At 34.6% G+C, this 22737-nt stretch overlaps 1 long non-coding RNA gene across 3 annotated transcripts in view; it reads left to right on the top strand.

Moving 5' to 3' along the window:
- LOC118162958 overlaps window positions 1-5982 on the top strand; it is a 39451-nt gene extending 33469 nt beyond the window's left edge. For all 3 annotated transcript variants that reach the window (XR_004748739.1, XR_004748738.1, XR_004748740.1), the window contains 2 exons: window positions 1730-1884; window positions 5106-5982. This is a non-coding gene — a long non-coding RNA (uncharacterized LOC118162958). The remainder of the gene's footprint in view (window positions 1-1729; window positions 1885-5105) is intronic.
- Window positions 5983-22737: the final 16755 nt, after the last annotated feature.

Below are 22737 nucleotides of genomic sequence, written 5' to 3' on the forward strand. Positions count from 1 at the left end.
AAAATATATTTTAATGTCTCATGACAGTAGCCTTTCTATCTCAGCTTCATTTCTCCAGATGGGTATATGTTAATGGTTTGGCCTAGACAAACCAGCCTTGCACCTTTCTCCCTGAAGTAGTAAAGAGGGCTGCAGCAGGCGAAACAGCGGTATAAGCAAGTGACAATTTAATAGTTGTTGTTTATTAAGCTTGGTATTATCAAGTCTTAACAGGACTTTCCTAAAGCAAACTTCTCCCTGGTGGCCTGTCTTCATTGCTTCTGCAGTTTAAGAAAATTAAATGAGAGTAATAGTGCTAATTGTTATTAAGTAACAGGTTATCTTTAATCAGGACGTTTTGTGCTACAACATAGTGCATTTGGGAAATACCAAGATGCAAGGACGACAGAAAAATGGCTTTGTGTGTGCATTTTAAAATTTCCTGAGTCCAGGGATGGACCAATTTATTCAAACAAACATATGTTAACTCCTAATTAAATGCTAATTATTAGCTACACTACAAACATTTTAGATGATGGGTATCTCACCAATAAGGTCCATTCTGCACAAGGCTCTCCTTTGAACTGTAAGTAACATTTGAAGATGAAAACCTGCTTGCTGTAACTTGTTTCATAAGGTGAAACGAAACATTATCCATACCCAAAACACTAAATATGGTATCCGTGGTCTCCATGTTGCATTTGTTTCTGTAAATAGCATTTCTAAATATCAACTGCAGTAAGCTCTGACCTGTTCAGACATTTTATGAAATGTGGTAATTCACATGCATCTGCTATCTACAAGTGTTTTGTTGTTGTTGTTGTTGTTGCTTAAGGAGTTATTCCCAGTGCAACTGAAAACAAGCTTAAAGAATGGCATGCAGTTTATATCTGGTAAATTAACTAATGCATATAATTATTAATGTGAGTGCTGTGAAAACAAACAAACAAACAAACAAAAAACAAACCAAAACAAAAAGGCAACAAAGTATTTTCCCCTGGAATCATGTATATTCAGTCTGCAAGAAGAGTAAATTGTCACTTTATAGGTGCTGTTCAAAGCAATAAAAAACTTGGAGTAGTGCCTCTGAAAAGACTTGTGTTAATCCTGCATTACTTTATTTCCTTACATTGTAATGCTGTAATGTCTATCAGCAAGCATGTGAGTCAGCCTGTCCCTTGCTTGATTTCATTGTACAGATAAGGTATTTGAAAACTGGTTGCTACTCAGTAGGAAGCAAGAGCATGTAGCATGGCTTCCATATCTAGGAAGGGTATGAAAATATATAATGCATGTAAATTGAAATAATTATCTGTTAAAAAATTAGTATTGTTTGTTGTAATTAACATCAAGCAAGCATATGGTGTATATAGAGGATTGTCTTCAATGATAAGAAGAATATTGAAAAGCAGAAAATATGCAACCTCTGATTATCTTTGCTTTTAAACATTCAAATCATTTTAATGTACTTTTTTTTCTTACCTAAACCATCAGCCAGATTTACATTCTTGTTGTTCCACTTCATTTAAGAACTGTTTATTCCCATTGTTTCACTTACCTTGTTATGTTTTGTGCTATTCTTTTGAATTTTATTAAATAGGACAATTTTATCCTCTAAAATTATTATATTTCCCAAATGTGATAAAGGTGAATTCCTCTTGATATATACTTTTACCAGTTTAGTTTGTTTTCTTAAGTAGTATATTAGCAGGATCACATCTTTCATTGTACTGTGGTTTCCTTTCTCTAGGTGCAGACTTCCTGGGAAGCGTAGTCTCCCCACAAGCCCCTCTCCATGTTCTGAAATTCAGAATTCAGCTATTCCCAGAGCAGCAGCATGTTCTGTTGCTCTATTCCAGGAACCTGTCACAAGGATCCAAAAATGACCTTGTGTTTAGCAGAACTGTAAGTTTTTTCCTTTCTGATATCATGGTTTAATTTTTATTTTTATTTTTTTTTTTTTCCATTTTCTCCCCCTCATCTCCTCTCTTGTGTCAGGTCAAAAAACAGGGGAAAGAAAGGCTGTATCATGGGTGGCTTTTTCCTCTATTCAGTCACCTAAAACCTTTGCCTCTTCTTAATTATCTTTGATCTTGTGTAAGGTTCCTAATACTTTGTTTTTATTTTTGAGCAATAAGAGATTGAGTTTTGAAGAAAGATTTTCAAAAACACTTTCATTTTCCACATGGACTGCAGTATTAAGGGCAAAAATTACTCCACAGACCACATCTTTGAATGGGCAGGGAATCTGGAATTTTATTTTCCTGCTGGAATTTTCTTCTGGAATTTCCTTCTGGATCATACCACAGTGATCACACAGGAATTAATCACACTTTGCACTTTCTCAGGCCCCAACCCAGATGCCCATACCTCTAATTTTAACATCTTAATACTGTCAAACTGAAATAATTTGGATGGAAAATTTCCTCTATGAGTTTCTGGCTCATTGCACCTTTGGTAATCATTTTCTAATGTAAACAAAATATAATGAATCCTCTAAAGATGAGATTTGGAAAAATACATTCTTCAGCCATGTTGTACTGTTTTGGTGTTTAATTAATACTAAATTGCAAAAATCTGGCAGCTATCTTATTTGGCACATGGACTTGAAATTTCAGATGCTTGGAGGGAGTCAGGGAATTACTTTGGAGTTCTGGAGTACAGGAGATGTTCCTCCTATAATTTTCCTGAAATAAAACAAAACAACAACAAAAAAGAATTTTATATGCTTGGATTTTTCTCTACATTTCAAGCTAATAAAAAGCCTCTGCCACTACCGAGCATGCCACAGAACACAGTAGCAGTGGTTAAGGAAGGTCTTTTCTACAACTAGTCTTGAGCTGTGAAAGTTGGACAGAGGCAGTTCCTGTGTTTTTCCCCTCCTCCTTCTGGCACCCTGGAGAAAGGAAGATAACTTAAAATGCAAATAGTTGGAAAAAAAGGGAAGAGATTGGCTGTGGGAGACTGTAATGTGGGGGGAAAGACAACGGACAGGTATAAGATGTGGAAAAGACTAATGAAATGGAGAGGTAATGTATTAAGAATTGTACGCTGCGTGAAAAGGAGCAGAAAAGTCTACAGTTGATATAGTGTACCACTTTCCAGAGCTTGAAAATAAATCCGGTGCTGAATAGGTTCTGCATTCTGATCAATATGGAAGGTCAATTATTTTTCCATTAATCCTGATCTCCTTGCTCCCATCATGATGCTCCACAAGAGGGCTTAATAGCTTGGGCTTCTGCTGGTATTGCTGAACCTACTAGCGGGCAGATGTGGAAGAGGCAATAGTACTCCAGTGGTACTAATGGTGCCACTGGTACTAGTGGTAGTAGTACTACTAGTATTAATAGTAGTAGAGAAAAATGTGGGGCAGAGATCACTGCAGAAGTGTTGGGGATGGGTGAGGAGTAGAAAGACTGTGGGGGTGGGAAAGCAGAGAGGAGTTCTGAGGAGAGGAGGAAACTCAGGGAAACCTTGGGAAAAAGGAAAAAAAAAATAGAGTTGTGACACTGATGTCCAGCTACAGTTTGAGAAATATTCAAAAAATTAATTTGATTAAATACATCTTGGTTGTAATCACAAAACATTTAAACTTTGGTTCCCTAACTTCGTTGTAATCCTGCTCCATCATGTGCTCTGTGGGAGTTTTGTTCCTGGTGAAGTGTCATGTGATCTTTAGTATTTGCAGATCTGAGTATTGATTTCTGCTCTGTTGCATGTCACTTACCAACAGTCCTGAAGCCACCAACCATAGCAAATTATTGATCTGAAATTCCTTGCCACTACTTTGGTCTAAAATTATCACTATTAAGCATCACACCTGAACCCTGAAACTTGTATGGGTGAAAGGGCAGAGACGAAAGAATTCCAAATACTTATTGTTCCAATCCTTCTTGAGCTCATTATAAACATTTATTTTTACACCTGTTCTCTTGAGTATGGATCCTTTTCATTAAAGAACCTTCTTTCACCATATAAGTCCTCATGTGTTGAAAAACGATTTTGTTGAGGACTTTTTTGGTTTCTTTTTGCATGTTTTTATTTAAAAAGAACCTGTAGAAGATGATGAAACATGATCTGTCTCTCATATTCTTTTAAACTCTACACAAATATAATCTACATCATCACTGGGGCTCTGCAATGTGTTGCAATAAAATGGCTTTCTGGAGTTGCTCCAGTAGAGATCCAAAATCTGCTCCAAACTACAAAGGGTTTCACCCTTTTACAAACCTGGCTTGCCTTAGCACTTAGCCTGGACTATGTCATGTTTTTTGCCAAACTATGAAAGTCTTCATTTTATGCAACTGAAATAGAGTGGGGAAGGAAAAAGATATTTTCTGACCTCTCTCTGACAGTTCAGTTACCTTTAACTTTTATCCCAAAACAGGATTGATAGTATAAAAGCCTTAATACTAAAACCTTAATATTTAGCAATATGGATCCTGCTGAAAAGTAGTGTATGAGTAGATCAATATGAACCTGGAGTCCAAAGTGCTTTATGCAGGAGGCTGCAGAAGAACTGGCAATTAAAAATGGTAATGCATCAAGTCTTAGTTAAGGATTTTGCCAGACCCTGATTCAGTTATTTTTGATCTCAGATTAGTTAGATAGGTTCTTGACTCTATAAAGTCCCCGTTTTACTTTTTCTTCTGTAAAGTTAGTTCCCTTCAGCAAAGTATTTTTAACTATTTGACTCACATATAATTTACTGAAACACAAGATATTCTGTATTTGTTCAGAATTAATAAATTTCTCCTTTACCTGGTGAGAAAGACTAGATGGTAGACCTGTAAGGCAGACCTCTCAGCACAGTTAGAAAACAAACAAACAAACAAACAAATAAAAACATTGCTACTGTTGTTTAAATAGGATACTGTTGTTTAAATAGGATTCTTCCTGGATAGAAAAAGAGGTGCACATGGTAAGATACCGTATTCTGGATTTTCATTAAATTTGACTGCATTTTAACCTATTTGGTGACAAAGGTTTTAGTGCCCCTTGCAGTTTAATTCCTGTCTCCTACCACTAGTAGTAGTAGGTGTGCGACACTCATGTTTTCCCGTGGGTTGCAGGCACATGTTTTTGAGACCAACAATTACATAGATATTTCTCATCTTCCTTCACAGAGTTTCTGTTGCACCTGCTTAAAGAGGTAGAACATACCAGGAAGAAACACTGAGAAGAGAACCAACAAGATCAGGGATCAATTTAGGACCAGGGAGCCTGCATGGCTGCACTGTGGGCGGCCACCGATCGAGTCTCTGCCTTCACAATGAAGATTGAAATGTGATAAAGTGTGTAGGTCACGGTCATGAGTAGCTGAGTGCTGGCTGTTACATGAAAGTTGACGTTCTCTACTAGCAGCCACTGTTTGTTTTTCACTGTTGACACAGGGCTGAGATGTTGTGTCTTGTTACTAGCTCTACACAGAAAGTGCTACTTCCTTACTCAGTGCGTGCAAATATTTACTGGATCTTTGGACAACCAGGTGGATCAGTCCAAAGGAGACACTCAGAGAAGTACATACAGTAGGGTAACTCCAAGGTCATGTCTAAGCTGCTACCAGTTTTTCTGTGTTGTCACTGTATGAAAATAATAGGCATGGCAAGGAAATTGTTAACCCTTTGGGTTGTCGCATCTACTACAACTTTTAGAGGAACTGAGAAACTTGTAATTCAGTTTCTTGGCCTTAATTGTTCAAAAGCAAGCATTTTTTTATTTTTATTTTTCTTCTTTTTTTGTATTAATTGAATAATCATCTCCAAAAATGAGACCTTTAGAACCTGTCAGGTTGATGTCTTTTGATTAGAATTACTCATCACTTTGTTTTTACATAAGTCACTCTTTAAATATTTTGTTTATATTGATAGATACAATGTGAACAAAACTTGTTGTAAATTTATTTTAAATTATACCTATTTTGTAATAAGCCACTTTTTGACATCCATATTGGTTTGGCTGAGAAGTGTGAAATAGTTTAATTGCTATTACATTATTCTAGAGTATATCTTTTTTTTTTTTTTTTTTTTTTTTTTTTTTTTTTAAATCATGCAGGGCTTTGAATAATTTGTTATTTCATAATCCGTTGAAGCCTTTCCTCCTGTATGTGGTGTGACTTAAAAAATATGAAAGTTGTGATACTGGATTCTGGAATACAATGCAGTTTGAAAACATAATTCCTTGAGAGGATTCAAATTTTGAAAATTCAAGAAAGCAAGTTTTAAAAGCATTTTAAAAATGATTTTAAGCACTAATTTTAAAGACAGTGTCACAATTTATTTGTGAAATCTTCCTCTTAACATAAACTGTTATTTAACGCAGCCATAACTGTTTGAATCTGGGGACTTTGGCTTCTCCACAGTGTATGGATTATCACTCTCACGGATGAGATCTTAATCTACATAGCCTCTCTGTAGAATCAGGTAAGTGCAGTGCAGCAGACCACTTTTGCATATACAGTTTAGGAAATTAAGTTAGGAACAGACTTGCTGCTGTAGTGATTTTACTTGTTTAATACATAATACATAATAAATTAAATTTGTATTACTTAATGTTAGGCTTCTGTGAAATATTTTAATAAAACAAATACAGGAAGGTAACTCGCCTGTTGAAACACTTGTTATCTTATGATAAAGTTAAGCTATGAATTGCTACATACTGTTTGAGAGGTTATTTAGTGTAAGAATTGGAATAGATTTCTTTAATGCTGATATAAGAAATTATTCCTTGTCTGACAATAATTTCCAGAGATTTTAATAAATATCTGATACTTTTGAAAAGGAAAATATTGTCATTCTCATTCTCACTAAGTAGCTGTATCTCCCTTTGCTCCATTTGCTGTCATTTCAGCAGAACACTTAAGGAGATCTATAAATCCAGCATGATGAGCATTTATGTTTCTGTGTAAATGTATGTTTGGTGTTTGGAAGGCATATGAGCATTTCTTTTGGAGAAAATTTGGCTTCTCAGGAACAGATGCTTTTTTTTTTTTTTTTTTTTTTTTTTTTTTGTTTTGCTTTCACATAGCTTTTGTACTTCCACTGGGACTAACATGATTTTTTTCAGAAAATCAGAGCAAATGGTGGGTGGGAACACACTGATGCCACATCCTTGAACTTCTTTGTGTGCTAAGAACAATGTCTGTTTTAAACAGAACATATATCTTAAATAAACCTGGAAGAATTAAAAGGGGTAAAAAATAAAATGATTGGAGAACTGGCCTGCTGAAATGACTCTTTTATTCTGTGTGATGGTGATAGCAAAAGGCTGCTGTTTAAAAAGTGCGAGGAACGTAACCGGCATTTTGGGGTAGCAAAGTATGACTTTTCGAATAATCCTGTCATCAGCTCATTTATTGCTTGTGACTTTAAATAGTTCCCTGAGAGCCCAGTGTGAACACCACTACCAGAGTGGAAAAAAAAAAAAAAAAAAAAGAGCGGCCTCGTAAAGAAGAAGCCATCAAGTCTGGAGGCCTCGCCAGATTTCCTCTGCGTGGCGAGGCGCGGTCCGGGCTGCGCGCGAAGCTGCCTTTGGGCCAGCCGCCCTCCCTGCGGAGCCCAGCACCCGGCTGGCCACGGGCCAGGCCGCCAGACGCCAGGCCCTGGGCTCCCAGCTCTGGGAGAGGCCACTCGGGCTGCTCATACAATGGCATTATCTCAGGCCAGCCACTGCTGCAGAAACTCTCAATGCTTCCTGTCCTTGCAGCGGCAGCACAAAGTGTCCGCTTTTCCAACCGCTCGCTGACACCCTCGCCAGCTCCTGGTCGCCAGACTAGGTGTATAAATGTCTAAAGCTACTTCTTTCCTGGGATTTACAGGCACTGCATGCAGTAATGTATTGTATTTTTAGTCGCTTCTGTCATGATCGACATGATCGTGAGTCAAACAGGGAAAGGGAGTACGCATCTATTTCAGGTCCTATAAAACCAGCAGAGTTATATAGTAGAAATTATATAAATTCTTTAATGATTATGTTCTTTTTGTCCTTAAAGAATGCATATTCTTTTTAATTTTTTAATGGTCTAGCAGCTCTCAGTAAATGTCAATTTCATTTCTGCATATAGGAGCAGGATATTTGAAATCAATTCTGTTCCATGGCTTGATTTTAATTATGGTAAGGATTTGAGAAGTTACATTTAATGTGAACTATTTTATAGATAAGAACGGTAGCAGAACTACTAGAAAATAAATAGAATTTTACATAGCATCTTAAAAAAAAAAAAAAGACATAAAAAGACCAATATATTCTGCCATGCATATTTCTGGTTCTGTTATGTGTCTTGCTCTTGAGGTACGTTATGGGCTCCTTGGTGATGAAGAGTAGAACAGTCTTGATTTCTACAAGATGCTAATGAACTATTAACAACTAACTAATATTTAATAAACGTTACCATTCATTTTAATTTAGAAAAAGTAATAACTGTTTAGTATAGGTGTATTTTAAAGACAGTGTATTTAAAATATCTAATCTGTGACACACACACACATATATATGTAGTGGTGTGATGGGCCAGATTCACAGATTCATTTGACCTAGACGTGTGTCTGACATGTTGTCTTCCTGCTGGAGAGAGTGGACTCTGCCAATAGTATCTGAAAAGCTTAACTTTTTGCCTTATTATTATTATTATTATCAGTTCACCAAATCTCAGTGGAAAAAGAAGGAAACATTCTTCATGCTTACTACTGCTTGGTCCCATACATAAGTATTTATATGTTCCCTTACAAAAGTATTTATGCTTATTTTTAGTGAAGTATAGGGAAAGGGGATAATTCAGGTCTTACTCAGCAAAATTTTTTTGTTAAGACAGTAGCTGTAGTTTTGGCAGAGTCAGTAATTCCAACGCTGGAATTTGTGTAATAGTGAGATGTTAAAAAGATATAGACCACAAGTCTAAAAATGTTTGACTTATTCAGAAAATGGTCTATTATAATCATCATTCATAACAGTTAAGCCAGTGCAATCATCACAGCATGACATAGTCTACACCACTTGAATGGTCTACACCACTTGAATCAGAGTGTGTTATTTGGAGGAAGACAGTTTTCTGTTAACACAAGAAAGTTATCAAACATCTGCACTGACCTACCAAAGAAACTGATTTTTTTTTTTCATGTGACTGTTTCTGCTTAATATTTATTAGATTGTTAAAACATTTTATCCACTTTTCTTTGCATTTTTAACCTTAAAATGAATAAATAACTGACAGACTTGTATCTTGGAGGAGTTTTTATAAAATTCCAGATATAGAAGGTTTCCTGATAGTCAGAAAAATATTGAGTGTTTGCCATATATGTATAATTTGATTGCTGCCTAAATCTATAGCTCCCTTTGCAAAAAGGAAGTGTGCAGTGCTTTTTCTATGACCTGTGTGCATGACTAGCCCTCCCAGTGAAGATACCTGTAAATAAACAGGATACAGATGAAATCAGCTACCTAGATGTACAGTAAAAGCAGTGCGCAATACGTTAAATGAAGACCTACAAAACGGGGGTACTAGTTCTTCTAAATAGGTCATGGAGATCCTGTGGTATTTCATCAGTTACCTCAGTGTGACCACATTGTATGTATGAATGTATGGTAATACATTCCTTACTCATCTCTTTTATGAACACTTTTTATTACTAGTTTTTCTACAGGTCCCATAGTAATTTATCCAATTTGAACATTTTTTCCAAGATTTTTAAAAGGTGATTTACCTTTAATTTCCTACAGTCCTGTTGGTTGAATGGTTTAGAATGAATGAAGTACAGAAAAGTTGTTTCTTAGCTGGATACGTCTTAGTTTTGCAATTTCCTTGATATAGAAATAAAGAACCTATTTTAATAACAATTGTCTTAATGTATGTTACTGGTTTAATCTGACTGTGTATTTAGAATCATATGCATGCTAATAAGATAAGGTCATTCAACCTGTTTTAAGGGAATTTTATTAATAAAATGAAAAATAAATCCCTTTCTCACAATAACTTGTTGAAAAGCTATCAGAAAGTTGTTTCATACATTATTGCTGGTGGAAGTGTAGTTTCTGCACTTCTACTTTTCCATCAGACTACTTAGTCCCTGTTCTGAAGTGCCAATTTCATGTTATTTTTATATGTTTCATTACAGAGCGGAAAAAGTGTGATGGGAAAATATACCTACTTGTATATTGGATATATACAAATATTTTCAGCAGAGGACGTGTCAAAACAAACATTCCCTGTGCTTTTGTTCATCTTCTGTGAAGTGTCTTAAATGAATATTTGAACGTTGAGTGAAAAATCATTCATAAAGCCATATCTGTGGCTGCTTTCAGTTCACCAGATAACACACAACATTCAGATGATTCTTTCCTTAGTTATAGTCTTAAAATTTCAATGATCCTCAGACTACAATCACTTTGAAGAGTAGAAGTTTATGAACATCAGAGCTCTTATTTTTTGTTTCTGATTATACTAGTACTTTATGCATGTAAGTGATGACAATTAGTTTAATAACAGTATGTCTATCTGAAGAGATAATCTGAGGAATGGGTGGGTATTTAATATGTTTATGGATTTATAGGTTTCCTGTCATGGTAGGGACCTCACAAGTTTGTCTGTTGGCCAGCTTCATGCTGAAGTGTCTGTAATGCTCACGTGTAAGACTGGTGATAGTCCTTTGCTAAACATGTTAACTGCTAAGTCTGCTTGGTTATCACTTGGTATCACTTTCTAACTTCACTGTCTAAATGAAAGACAGCTTATCTCATGGGAAGCCACAAATGTTTGCTTACATAGACTTTATGACATTGGTAAAGCAGTTTGGTGTCTTTTTTTTTTTTTTTTTTTTTTTTTTTCTTCTCCTAGTCTGAAGGTTTCTAATGCTTATTTTCTTAAAGAAAAACTGAAAGAGAGTTTTTCCACTGGTCTGTGAAATTCTTCCCTCCTGGATTTCTGTCAACGTTATTAGCAGTGATACGTATATATAAGCCTGGTAATGTTCTGTAATATTTTGGAGCATATTTAACTGACATCCTCATTCGGATATGTGTAAAAACATATTTACAGAGTCTGTAGGGAAAGACTTATGTAACATAAGTAACATTATGTAACATTATGTAACATGGAAGTGACACTTTCCACCTAAATAAATAATCTACATTGATTTGATTACAGAAACATGAATTAATTGAACTAAGGAGGACAGGTTTTCTTTTGTTCCTTCTGTAGAGTTCATTATAATACATGAGCTCTATTTGTGACTTCCTCCCTTTCTGCTGCCTACACATGCATTCACCTCTCTCTGACGATAGTGTGTTTGTTCATTTAAATGCATTTAAGCTTATTTTCATGTCACCAGTTTGGGAACTGGTAACACAGGATTTAACTACTGCTTACTTGGAGGCTTAGTTAGACTTAGCAGCTGATGTTGAAGTGTGTGTTATCAGGCTGCACTGATACCTGGCTTAGGCCGTGTTAAACTGACTTCTGTCTGTCAATACAAGCTAGGGTTACATTTTGGACTGCAGCTCAGATACATGTGCCTTTATCCCTGTATGATGCTTACATACAATATTTTCTAAATGTCACTATACTTTTAGCTTTTACTATACATATTTAGCTAGAATTAAAGGGGTATTCACTCCATATAAATGATGTCTCCATATGATATACTAGAGTTGATCTGAGGCCTTTGGATAGTGTACACAAACTCAGTTTTTGTAGTGCTTGATAAAGAATGGAAGGGGAGAAAGTGATTACGATGCATCCATGAAGACTTTGAAGCTCTGAACTGGGAAAAGAAGAGTTTCAGATGGGAAAGGTAAGGAATTAGATGATATTTCAAAGACTGAACATGAAAAGGTGCCTGGGAGAGTGGGTTTCATGGAAGCTCCTGGAAGCTTTGGAGAGAATACAGATAAGTACAGGACTCTTCTCATTCTGCTTCACTTTTTCTAGCACTTCCTGACTTTTCCTTCCAGTCTTGTATAGGTTCTGACTTCTTGGGCTGCTGGGAAGGAAGGGAAGGAGTCAATTCCTAATGTGAGGAAGGAGGAAGCTTGGTGACACCAGAGGCAGAAGTATCCAAGAGGTAGAAACATGGTCTGCAGCCACCTCTAAAGCTCTTGTTTTATCTCAACCTTATGGCAGAGGACTGCAAAAGAAAAGAGTAGATGTTTGAGTATGGAACCTGCCTCTTTTGAAGCAGGCTAAGTATGCATCCCTGCTGTGTAGGCAGCATAAAGTTGCCCCTGGTTCAGTTAGTGGCTTCTTTTGTGCCTGTTTTTGCAAGAACCATGTCTTAACCTTTGATAAATAGAAGTCTCTGCATTCAGAGACAAAGGTTTCTTTTACTACTATAAGTTGATGATCAGTGTTGTTCCCCACCGCTCTTCTAACATTTGTGAATTATAACTTATTTCTGCATATTACACTTCAAAAAGTGGGTAGGCTTAGTATCCTGTCCTCACGTTGTCCTTGATACAACTGACACAGCATTGTGCTATATATTTTCAAAAAGACGTCCATAGATGTGTTGAAATCATTGCACATCAGGATCATAATTTCTGGTTTTAAAGGAGAAATTTGGATTATGCTGTTTATGTTAGAAATCCTCTAGCATATTCTTCCAAGAGATGAATAATCATTACTACTGAATTTGTGTGACCATTTTAGATGGTTCCTGCTGCTTAAACAGTGTATCACTGAGTTATTATTATAAACACATCACTATAATTTAAGATAAGAAAGAATGAGGGAAAAAAAGGAAGAGGAAATGACTGACTTTCTAAAAAGACTCTTATAAAACAATTCTGCTAGAGGATGGAATACTTGAAGCTACTTTAAAATCCCAACCCCAAATTTATCACTTAGTGAAAATTTGAAGTTAGTGGTGTCACATCATAAGTGAATTTGACCACTAGCTTTGGATGGAAAAAGTATCTATTTGGGACTACAGAGTATGAGAATTAATACAGATAATTAATTAAGACAGAGGTGAAGTTTTTTTAGGTCAGATTGCATATCTGTGTTTTAGTTGGATATTGGAACATAGAATTTGGATTAAATCAGAGGTAAATCTAGGTAATGCAATTACACTGGATGTACTCTTATATCTCTCATCTTCCAGATACTTTCACAACTTGAAATGGAGAGGAGGTGAGAGAGGAAAGTGAGTTCAGAGCTGAGTTTTTTTTTTTTTTTTATATATATATATATATATATATATATATATATGAAACGGAACAGCGTAAATATTTTATTATATGGAAAAGATATTTAAAAAGAGAAATATATGTTATATCAGGGAGACATTTTCTTCTTCTAGACATTTCTACTTTCCACCTTTGTAAAACTTGTAATTCCTGTGCACTTTTAACTGTATTTTACTTGTTATTTTTGAATATTTTTATAGTATTTTTGAATCAGTACTGTTAAGTCTTGAACTTCTTAAGTAGTTTTAATGGAAATAATCCACAAATGTTCAGATTAAAATTGAATTTGTTAGGTACCTCATAAATTTTAAAAACAAGAAGCCTTATAAACATGCTCAACAGCAACTTTACATTAGTAACACCATCTGTATGTTTTACAAATACATATGTTTTCAGGTTTGTTGTGCAGGTTGTACTCTAACCCAAAAGGCCGTGTATGGTATACATATGTATGTATGGCATACATATACATATGTATATATGGTATCATAGGCTTTATGTTTAAAAATCAAGGAGATACACAGTTCAAAATAATGACAATTATACAGATAAATACGGTATAATTAAATTCCTTTTTTTTAAACCTAGATAGAAGAATAGCATTTACATAGCAATGGACAATGACTTATTTCATGCATATCATGGACACTTAAAATTTGGAGGGAGAATAACATTTTAATAAAGTTGTTCCTATTAATAGGAAGCTTATCTCTTCTTAAATTTCAGCTTTAAATAAGCATGTAGTAACAGGAAGTAATGAAAAATCTAACTAGTCTTGTTGAAGAGCTTGTAGAATTGAGGTGATGATGCGACTGAGACAGATAAGAGAATTCACCACAGGAATGAGACAGAGATGGATAAATGCCAAGATAAAGAAACCCACAACATTATATATCTTTTTTTTTTTTTTTTTTTTTTTTTTTTTTTTTTTTAGATCTAGACTTATTCACCTTGGGATACTCCCAATTATTTTTAGGGACCTTACTCATTTCCTAGATGACAGATCAGAGACATTACATTGTGAAGTCCTTGTGATTAGTGAAAGAAAGTTATGGAAAACCCCTTTGTTGTTCTACTTTCTTTAATGTCCTAGAGTGTAACTGTGATGTCTTCAGACTCCTAGTCTGAAGCCAAGAATGGTCCAGCACTTGAAATCAAAGTAAATAAGCTCATTTATCTGAGGAATTATAGACTTTAAAGAACTGAAGATCTTACATTAAAATATAATTTGGAGTCTTGCAGATACTGTTTGTTGTTCTTAGAAAGTAAGTTGATTATGTTTCTACTTCCATCTTTAAACCAAAAATTGTAATAGTCAATTATATGAAAAAAAAAAAAAATCTAAGACTATGCAACTGTAACAGCTCCTTCATCTTTTGTGTTGTTATGTGCAGCTACATTAAAAGCTGCAATTTCACTTTGTAATGAGATTACATTGTTCACACCTCACTTTCTTACTGGTGTTAAATGGATTTTAACAATGGAGTTGAAATCTCTTTGTTTATTAATATTCAGAAACATCATTTCCATAAAAATATGAATAAACATCCAAAACTGAAGTATCTTGTTTTATTGAATAGATACTCAATTTGATACAATGATTTTATAAGGAGAGTAATTTAATTAAGGAATTTCCATTGAAAACATCAGTACATCCTCAAAACAAAATCTCAATCTGAATACAAAATTCACAGTTGAGGCTTTTTATACTGAAACTCAGATGCCTGCAACCTTGCATGGGCTGGCATATTTTCAGTAGCATTCATGCAGCTCATGCAAGTCTGCTTTTTAGATGGATTTAGAATCTTAAAGCAGTCTTCCGAGAACCTATACAACATAGGAGAGATGATGTTACTTCATGTGTTTTGCACTAGGTATTTCACAGAAACTTCAAAGTGTTGGTACTGTGGAGTTGGCAGTCTCACTCACTTTAGATGTGACAAAAAAAAAAAAAAAAAAAAAGACAAAAGATGTTACTGGGAAGGAAAGATGGAGGATATGGTTATAAGCTACAGTAACACAGGAAGTGTTGATCTTGGCACTGAAGTAATTAAAATGCAATTCAAAACAGATATCTGCATGGAGATAAACTTATTTTGAAATTAAAAACATCTCAAGATTTAGATGAAGTCACAGTGTGTGTTCATGCTTTTTAAAATAAAAATCCTCATTTTGACTTTTTAGGTGATTATTCTCTTTTCCACAAAATGATTTTTTTTTTTTTTTTTTTTTAAATGTCAAGAAGTTTCTTAGCACATGGAAGCTATATATGTTCTTTATGAAATATCAGTCTATTAAGGGTGGGGAGGAGCAGAGCTACTTTTTGGATGTTTCCAGTAGCCTCCTGTAATTTATCATGTGGTACAGAATTTACAAGATCTTTATACTCAGGAGTCAATTGCCATTGTGAAGGTTACATTTAATTCCTGGTGGATTTTTTGTAAGGCCTCTTCTCCAAGGATGGCTTTGATACTCCCCTGTGAGTGGATAGGTGAAAAAGAAGTTTGCCCACTCAAAGTATTTTTCTGTTCCACATTTCTGCATGCAAGGTATTGCATATTGTTAGAACGATGCAAGCATTTCAAGGGAATGTTTAATTATTTACTTTTTTAAAATAGTTTTTCTTGGTTTTGTGAAAAGTCACTTTTATAAAATGTACATTTTAGACTAGACTTGTGGTCTGTTAAAGGTTAAGAAAAAAAGCAGTTCCTAAAAGTATTATTATTCCCTTTTATGGATGAGCACCAGGCTTTAAGACATAAGTGTAAATAGAGTTTCCTGTTCCAGGGAAGTTTGGCTACTGCAGGAGCCCAAAGGTCCTTTGGGAAAAGCTTGATAGGAACTATGAGCTGAATGTGACCTGAGGCTCCAGGAACTAAAGAGCCAGAACTGAGGGAAACACATTTCACAGCCCTTTTGTGCAATCTTAAGTCCCACAAGCACTTCTGGGAAAGTAAACCCTTCATCATACACACAGTATTTATTGCTAAAAGAGAAATCTTGCTAATGGTTTTCAGAAATCGTTCTGTTATCTGTAGATCTGTAACTTCTTTCCTTGAAGCTTGCTGTAACTTCAAAAAAAGAACAAAACTTCCAGGCTTTCAGAAATGCTGAGCAGGAATAGGAATGCTAAACACTTCTCTGTGACTGGTAGGCATCTTGCAGAACACAATACAAAAGGCAGTTTTGCGTTCAGCATTGTTAGGAATTTTCTGAACAAACTATATTTGAATCACTACATGAATTCTCTGCTGTTAGCAACATTACTTTATCAGAATGGTGTGTTTATTTATTCAGAAATGAGTTTTAATTCTTTTCTCCTGCTTTGCTCACCCTCTCCTGTTCACAGTTGGGCAAAATTTGTGCACGTTAAGAAGGAAGGAGGAAAACAAGTTGTGTGGCTGAGGTGACTTAATGTGATGTAGAACAGCCACCTGACAGCTCTGTTAACGAGGTTACTCGTATGACTGCTACTTGTCTGCATCTTTTACGTCATCAGACCAAGCTGCAATTGGACCTCTACCACAGGTTTTCCAATGTGACATGAAGTGAATTGTGTAACCCCTCACTCTATACTATACCAGTAAAAAAGGAGCAATAGGATGTAGTTATGTGTTCTTGTTTTTACTGGATGTATTTTTGGCAAAGAAATGTATTATCACACTATGCCCTGTCTCAGATGTGATCTGTAGGCACTGCTGTAATGCAAATATTTGAAATGTTGAAGTAACCGAATATCTGAAGAACAACATTTTAAGTAATGTTGACATTTGTTTTCGTATTTTCATTTGATTTCCTGTTAGGAATATCAAAAATAACAGGTTAAAGAAAATGAATTAACATTATGGAAAATCTCAAAGGAAGTATATTTTCAAGAAAAACAAAGTGGACAATAAGAATTACATTGAGTATAGGGACTGGAATAAAATAATGCATTCCCCCTTTTCTTCATAACTTGCTTTGTGTTGCAAGCAGTTGTCCTTTGGAAGTCTGGAGCATAGCTTTCATAATAAGAAATTAATTCTGTTAAATTACCTCAATTTTGATAATGTTGAAATTAGACACATATTCTTTTTTATGACCTAAACTTTAAAAAGTAATTTTAACTCTCATTCTGCAAAGACTAAATTTCAGGTATGCTAGGCAGTTTATCTATAAGGGTTATTCATGTAAAGTAAAACATTGGGTGTGTGCTTTCTAAAGACCTCTGTAAATCAACAAAGCTATACATAGCACAGTCTGATGTAGATACCAGCTGATATTTCTGCAAAGACTCTCCAAATAAGAGAGGAAATTCAAAACTTCCTTATTATTCCAGCATGCTGAGCTTGCTAGTCAATAAAAGTTTTCCAAGTTGTATTTAGCATATTGGTGGCATTTGGCTGGTTACAGTGGCAGAACTCAGCTTCACACCTGTTAGCTGTGAGATTTTGAATAGCGTTGCACTTCTGAAACACTCAGTTTTTATTCTATGCAGTATAGCAATCAAGTTCTTTCAATCTAAGCTTCCTATGTACATCTGCTTTTGACTAACCAGTATAAAAAACAGTATTACCATGAGTAGTTTCACAGGGAGTGTGCAACTTATGTCTGGAATTTGGAAAACTCTGCTTTGGGGATCTTGGTTAATACTGCATGTAAAAAGAGGAATTGAGCCTAAATATTATACAGTTTCAGATTTCTCTTGTTAAGCTTTGGAACTATTCATGTTGACAGAAGACAGTCAGCTTCTGAAAACCCAGGGAATCCAAGCTGAAGAATAACACCCAAAATAAAAATAATAAATAGTGAAAACAAATGAGGTTGATAGGAAAGAAATGTAATATTGAGTAAGGGTTGTTATGTAATTGTTATGTAATATAAATATGATGTAATTAAACTAATAAAAGATGTGATGAAGAATATACAAACATACCTTACACTATAGTGGAAAAGCTGTGATGTTGAAGTAGCAGTAAATAAAAATAAAGCAAAATCAGAATAGCCACATTAGTGACCATAATAGACAAAGGTTTCCATGTGTTTCGATAGTGATTAGATAAATTAGTAACAAATTTACTTGCTATTTTGAAAGTGATCCAGTCTCTTCCACCCCAAACGTAATGATATTCATGTATCTTTTCAGAAGCTTTAGCCAAGTTCTGTAAAGTGCCCAATATATATTACTATTATAGATGAATTAATTTTGTTAAATTAGGTAACAGGCAAAAAAGATGCAGGACCTTGAATAAAATTTGTGTTGACTCAAAAATAAGCAGAATAAGGTGAAAAATAAGCTGATCTCTAAAAGCTGAGACTGTTTATCAAACAACCTGAAGAGTAAGTGAAATTAAAAAGAAAAATATATCCCAAATATGTATAAAATAAGCACACACAGAGGAATTAGAGAGAAAACAAGTGTAAAGGTAACATGAAAAAAGTGTAACATAAAATCCTATCTATTCCTTTATAAAAATTGTTGCAAGAATAATAAGATGATGTAGTCTATAGGAAAAAAAATCATATCAGGAAGTTAGCAGTGATTCAAAGTACAAGATTTTTGCTGCTATAAGTTATTGTAATATAAAAGTGCATGCTTTTTAAGTTGAAGACTAAAAACTAATCAAATACAAATGCAAGAAGAAAATGCAGGCGAACAAGAAATGGAATCTTAAATGGCCAATAAATCTGTTGAGCTGCAGAGGCGTCTTTAGCATGATGAAAATTCAAAAGGAAACAGCAATTAAGAAACTATATTAAAGCTATGTAATACAAAGTTATGGATCCAAGAAGACAATATAAATTACAAGGTGAATAAATGATAGACTGATAAAACACTTTTCTGAAATGAATGTGCAAATCCTCAGTCATGCAAGTTGGTGGTGATTAATTTCATATGGGCATCGGCAAAATAAAAAATACATCTGGAAAAAGATGTTGTTATGGTGCTAGACACTTCCTTTTATTACCTGGGCATTTTTGGTTACTAGGATGTGTTTGAATAGCCAGGATATGCTAACCAGTGTTATAAATATTACCGAGTGATCTAAGTGGCACAAATACAATGTGACTCCTAGAAGTTAGGGTTTAGAGAAAGGTCCTACTAAAGGTACAATGGGTAACTTTCACAAAAAAATTAACTTTTCAAAAAATGTCTTACATAAGCAACTTCAATACATATTCCAGGGTGGAAACTAAGGAAAAAAATTGTCTGTAGATAACTATAAAATATTTTTTAAATGCTATAAGAAGGGATATGTATAGCTAATATGTGTATATATATATGTATATATGTTTTTTCTTAGCAGGCTTTGCAGCAAGAAATACATCAACAAACATAAGATCTTTGATGTGTTTGGTGGATGCTTTCTGTGTCATTCTGCATTTCCACGCCAAACTCTAGAGACAATCTGAGAAACTGCAGAAGATCAGTATTTACCCATGCTTATACACCTTTTGTCAGAAAGTCAAACACAGAACAGTTGAACAAGTCTGGAACTCTTGATGTTAATGAACTTAAATTATACCACCACAGACAACTGGCACCCTTCATGGAGCACTGAGAATATAATTTCTCTCCAAAGTACTAGGATAAAAAGCCCTAGGATAGACATGTATTTGAAAAATCAGGGGTGCTTAGAATGAGTGTAAATATTAGACAGCTAACAAGCAGCTTTGGTTACATATAACAAAGAGTGACAAAGAGATGAAAACAAAGAGTTCCCCAAAGGCTAGATAACAGTGTAGCTAGAGATGTTGCAGAATTCCACCATCCTATAGCCTGCAGTTCAAAATCCGATAAAAAAATGGTACATACTGGCTAGAGCGGGGACGAGAAAATTTCTGGCATTTTTCTGAGACAAGGTATATGTTTATTTTACATTGAGAGCTCACTGCAGACAGGTATGAATAGTGGGTTAGCAAGACAGATTTTGAAGATTCTGTAAAAGAAAAGAAAAAAAAAGGCAAGAAAAATACAAGCTGTCTTAAACAAATAAAAACTTCCAGAGAAAGTGCAGTTTGGTAGAAAATTTAGTATGCTGATGTGTGGGTCTATTGCAGTTTTAGATACTGTATTAATACAACAATTGTTGAAACAGATGAAATAAAAAGAACATAAGTTATGAGAAAGTTTTTGTCTTCTATGAGCAGCAAGCTGAAATGTACCAAAATTACAAGCCTTGTTATGATCTAATTGTTTTCAGATTCATAATTTGCCCTAGGGAAAAGAGTTACACATGTTGAATAGAAAATAATTTTCAAAAGTATAAGCTGGAATGGCATATATTTAAACAAAATCATAAATACATCTTCAGATTTCTATTGCACAGGAAGAATAGAATTATGAAAAAAGACTGAACAGTCCACAGAGACCTGATGAGGATGGTATAGGAAAGCACCAGCCCACGAGTGATTAATAGATACACAGAAAGAGTTATGAAGGGAAAAGCTCTCTCTTACCTGGAAATGCAAAGCTTGCTCTAATTTCAGTATTTAGCTCCCGTCTCTGCTCTCTGAGATGTAATTTTCAGCTCTGTGTTAGGGGAGGTCATCAACCCTTTGTCAGCTATATAACTATCAGCCAACCAGGTATAACTTTTTTTCATCTTTTTTTTTTTTTTTTTTTTTTTTTTTTTTTTTTTGTCAGTAGATGTGGCACCATAATGTGACTTTAAGGTGATATTAACACCTTTATGCGCTAAGTAAAGTAAGGTACATTTTAAAATAATTTTATTTTACTATATTTATTTTATTTTACTTTCTTTAGTGCATAAAGGTGTTAACATCACCTTAAAGTCACATTATGAACTTGAGATGCTAGCATTAGGATATTTGAGAAGATGTGTAATGGTATTGATAGAATTTTCCTTTCAAAAGTCCAGGGACAGTTTAATTCTTCAGTCATGAAAACATCCTGGAATTGTGTGGTGGTAAAAATTAAAGGCTCTGTAAATTAGCTGTTAAGTTCTTTTTGTACTTTTATCATGCAGATCTACATATGACAGTTCATTTTCATTTCCTTTTATTTTATTCCTTCTCTGACTGAAAAGCAAAACATTCCTTTTTGATTTTGTAAGGCAGATGAGCAGTTAGTACTTGAGCGGTACGTTTTGCTGTTATTGCTATAGGTGCTCCAAAATAAACAGCTAATTTCTGAAGTTGGAAGTCTTTCAGGATCCTTTGTATGCATTGCAATCCTGGATGAAAGCGTGCTTTGCTAAATCTGCTTATCTTTTACACAGATTGTCTGGTTGGAATTGCTCTACAACATTGTTGCCAGATATTTCTCAAAAAAGATTATACATATATTGCTCATAAAATCATTGGATTAAAACTCAGTAATCTATCTCCTAAAGAGCCTTGGAACAAGACTTTTTTTTTTTTTTTTTTTTTTTTTAATCAGAAAATCATGCCAAACAATGCAGCTTGTCCTCAGGAAGGCAACATTTGGGTCCAATTTAAAGGCTGGTTTTCATAACAGTATATGTGTTACAGTGTAACATTTATTAAACTGGGCTGGGAGACTTCTGTGCAGTCTTGACTTTAAATTGTCATGTTTCATGATGCTTCCACAAATGTATACATGCATTACTATGCAATTTCTAATCTCTAAGAGGATTTTTCAATAAAATTCTCCTTTATTGATACCCATAGGAAAGTAAATGGTGTGATTTTTTGTTGTTTCATTTTAGCACTATTTTTTTTTTACACCTGTTACAAACATTGTACATTGTCCTTGGTCATAGGACACAACTTCTCCAGGGAAGTGTTTTTTTTCAGCATGATAGACTAAAGAATAAAACTATCTTTACCCTATTCCAGGCCAGCATAGTACTCCAAATCTTACAACTTGAGAGAAGTTAGCCACGCCCTTTAAGAGCTATCACTGTCTATTAATCTTTTACATTTCCTCATCTGGGAGGATGAGCTCCCTTCTCTCCTTCAAAGATGCGGTACGTGTTTTCTTATTCCCATGCTAAGTTCCAGAAGTGTACTCTTTCATTGTGAATTAAATGTCTATCTGTTTCAGTAATAACTACTTTGTGTTTTACACATTCTTACCAGTTCAGCTCATCACTGATTTGGTTTCAAACACCTATGAAGGGCATTAGGCTGAAAGTGAATTGTTATCATAAAGTCATAAGATCCTGTTGTGTGGGTTTTGGCATTAGTCTCTCTAACAAGTGGAAAAAGCAGTGGTTGATGCTGTGAATGTACATGCCTACATATACCACAGAGTTACAAAAACTGTGAATATTACCAGAATATTTTAAGTAAACTGTATTAACTAGTTCTTCGGAGCATTCTTGGGGATGTTTGAGGGGAGAAAAAAACACACAAGGATTGTTTTAGAAAACTAAAAATTCTTAGAAAAAATTCCTCTACAGTAGGTAAGTAAAGTTAATACCCTTTCTAAATAGTTGTTCTTCATCAGTTTAGATCGATACATACAGCATTCTCAATGCTTCTATATTATTTCATCTTCCATTGTACTTATTCCTATGCATGCATCATACAAAAAATATGTAACTTTTTGCTAATTTACCATTACATCTTCACAGGTCACATCTTTTTTTTTTTTTCTTTTTTCTTTTTCCTTTT

This window comes from Oxyura jamaicensis, chromosome 2 (assembly GCF_011077185.1).
Source record: "Oxyura jamaicensis isolate SHBP4307 breed ruddy duck chromosome 2, BPBGC_Ojam_1.0, whole genome shotgun sequence".
NCBI lineage: Eukaryota > Metazoa > Chordata > Aves > Anseriformes > Anatidae > Oxyura > Oxyura jamaicensis.